Here is a 3,894-nt window from a genome sequence, read left to right on the forward strand (position 1 = left end):
TCTTCTATTATAATATATAAAATAAGAGACTAAAATAATGCTATAATAAACTAATAATACCTAAACTCTTAAGCCTAACTATGCAAAAGCAAATTTTTTGTGTGTATTCATAGATAAGAACCTTTTAAAAAAGGATAAATTTTATTTTTATTTATTTGTTGTTATTTAAATGTTACAATATTTGTGTATAATGTAATATTTAGTAATATAGTTTTAAAATGTTTTATGTTTTTTTAAAGGAAGATTCTCATTTTAATAATTTATTATAAATTATCGTGATTGAAACAATCAATACTTTGACTTTGAAAAATCTCAAGAAACCAACCAGAGGTATGGTTTCTTTTCTCAATCTGACTAATTCAAAAATGTAAAACTTGGACTCCTAATTGAATAAACAAAATTACTAATAACTAGAGTATAAAAGTAATGTATGTTTACCAACGCTATAAACACTTTTATACTCTAATTAGTAATTAGTAGTCATAAACATATGCAAGTATACAGTTTATGTAGCAATTTTTATTTTTAAACCTGTTATACAAAGCTACAAACCAAAGACTTAATCAATTGATCGAATCTTACATAAAATAGCTCAAAAAAGAAATTATCACTCTGTATTTGAATGATGAGTAGATTCTATATCTTTAATTATTAAACTACAACAAATATAAACAAGAATGGTTCAAATTGGCAGAAATAATTACTTATGCAATTAGATCAATTTAAAAACAGAATTCTTATATCAATCATGTTACGTGTACACTAAATTCAGCTACTAAAATCAGCCACCAGTATAAAATACATATTAGAATATAAATATACATTGAAAATAAACTAAACCATACATGTATTTATACACAAATACATTAATAACTGATTTTAGTAGATAATTTTAATATTCAAATAATATTTTTAATATTGTATTAGAATTCCTATATTTGGAGGTTGGCAGGGATTGTAATTTGGGTTTGTGAGACTTGAGACACGGAAGATGTCAATGGAAAATGGGGCCGGGGGACCATGCATTATGTATAAATCAAATGCAATAATCTTCTCTCTTCGTCGGTGCCGATTTCTAATCACCACCACCCCGCACCAGACGCCATATATATCCACTCTTAGATTCTTCCTACACTTCTTCTCTTTAGATATTAGTCAAAACCATAATTATATCATGCATTATTGAAATCTTAATTAATTGTATGGCATCATGTTATTAGCTATTTAGCTAGTAATTAAATTTGACACTTATTATTAATATCATTTTAATGTTGCATAAATCAAGATTACATAATGTTACTCACTATATGGAATCTTATGCTTCAATTCATATATGGAATTTTAGGTAACGTTTGGTGGAGAGACAGAGATAGAAAGATTAAGACTGAGAGACAGAGATTAAGAGATAGAAATTGAAATAAATCTCAATATTTTGTTTGGTGTAAAGTCGGAGACAAAAATTGAATCAAGAATAAAATTCTAATTTAATTTTTACAAAAAATAAAAATAGAATTAATTAATTGAAATGAAGGTATTTTAGATATAAAATGTTATTAAAGTTTCAGTCTCTATCTCTAAAAATTTTAGTCTCCTGTGTCCCTACTTTTTGAAGGTACTGGAATATTAAAATTTTAAAGACAGAGACAAAAATTTTAGTACCAATCTCTGAACTAACAAACATGATAGTAAATCTCAATCTTTCTCTGTCTCAATACTTCAAAACAAACGTTACTTTATTAATTATCTCAGGTAGTTCAATACGTTATGATGGGATGGACATACGGATTTCCTCTCATTCAGTGAACGAAGAGTGAAAAAAAAAAAATAAAAAATAAGAAAGGTACTTTATATCAATACGGATCACATGCAAATAACCTTATGTCCTAGTGAAAACAATAGTCAAAGTTCTACGACGAACAAAGATATCATCGTTCATGTCCTTGATTTTGTTGCTTGCCTTCAAAACAATAATAGACACAAAGGGCCATCACTTACCTTTTCCAATTTAAGTAAATTTTCATCTTTGATTTTCTCTCAACTATTTTACTTTTCTTTTTTTGTTTATTACATGAATTTTGATAACCGATAAAATTATGATAAAAAAAAAATTAAAGATTATTAGGTAGCGTTTGGTGGAGAGACAGATACCGAAAGACTGAGACTGAGAGACAGAAACTAAGAGGTAGAGACTGAAATAAATTTCAGTATTCTGTTTGGTGTAAAGTGAGAGACATAAATTGAAACAAGAATAAAATTCTAATTTAATTTACACAAAAAATAAAATTGTAATTAATTAATTGAAATAAGGGTATTTTAGGTATAAAATATTGGGGATGCTCCCATAAAGACGCTTAAAATGTCTTTTTTTAAAGACGCTTACGTTTCGCATTATTATTGGACGTATTAATGAACCGGTTATTTTAAATTTCTTAACAAATTAGAATAAAATTAATTTTTTTATAACAATAACAATAAACCTATTTTTTTCAGAGATTTAATTGTATTTTTAATTTTTTCGGAATTTAAATGTCTACAAAATAAAAAATCAGGGATATATTTGTCTTTTTATAAAAAAGTTTAAAGATATTTTATTTAGATTGTGTAATTTGATCGGATCAAATCAGGTCTAATAATTATAATACAAACAATTGGGTTTATTATTATTGCTATAATAAACCGATTTTGTTATAGTTTATTAAAAAAATAAATTATTAACCAGTTTAATAAAAATATCCAATAATAACATGACACATGTAAACGTCTTTAAAAAAAGATATTTTTAGTGTCTTTATTAAAGTAGTCTCCAATAATAATTATAATACAAATAATTAGATTTATTATTATTATTGCTATAATAAACCGATTTTGTTCTGATTTATTAAAAAATAAATTATTAACAAGTTTAATAAAAATATCCAATAATAATATGACACATATAAACGTCTTTTAAAAAAGATATTTTTAGTGTCTTTATTAAAGTGGTCTCTATAAAATATTATTAAAGTTTCAATCTCCATCTATCTCTAAAATTTTAGTCTCTTGTGTCTCTACTTTTTAGAGATACTGAAATACTGAAATTTTGGAAATAGAAACATATATTTTAATACCAAAACCAACAAACATGATATTAAATCTCAATTTCTCAATCTCTGTTTCAGTATCTCAAAATAAACGCTACCTTATAGTACATATTTTTTATTTTCTAAAAGATTTATGCATATTTTGAGGGTACGCAACAACAACACAAGAATATTGCAGTGTCGTCGGTTACCATAATAATAATTGTGGTGGGTCTATTTGTATGCATATTAATACAAAAGAAAGGGAGTGGTAGGAGAGGGTGGGGAAGATAAAGACAAGAAGTGATGATGATGATTAGAATATTATAATTTGTAGCCATTTGTTAATTAAATTTATGGTCCCTTAAAAAATCCATTGAACCAATTAAAATGGATTTGTTGAGTTCCCTCAAATCCTCTCTTCTCCTTCGTGTCTCATTCTATTAATTGATTAAGAGATTAATAAAAATCAAAGAGGGTAAGTAGGTGTCAAGTCCATATAAACATATATAGAGTTAGCCGTAACCACAAATTGTAAAGGACTAAGTCCATGCGTGTACAATAATCATTGGTCTCTGAATCTAAATCTAAATCATTTTATAAACGCGTTCAATCTCTCTCTTTTGCATTATCATATTCATCACTAGTTACTATATTAATATAAAAATGTTGCACGTGTCAATGGTGACTGCACTAAAAAATAATAATAATAATAATAATCAGCAGTCACTACCTGACGCATATCAATGTTAACGTTGTGTGACACTCAAGCTTCTCATTTGAAGTAGTCATTTAATGATTTGGATTTTCTAAAATTTGAATTTCACTTTATAAA

Source organism: Arachis ipaensis, chromosome B07, assembly GCF_000816755.2.
Source record: "Arachis ipaensis cultivar K30076 chromosome B07, Araip1.1, whole genome shotgun sequence".
Taxonomy (NCBI): Eukaryota; Viridiplantae; Streptophyta; class Magnoliopsida; order Fabales; family Fabaceae; genus Arachis; species Arachis ipaensis.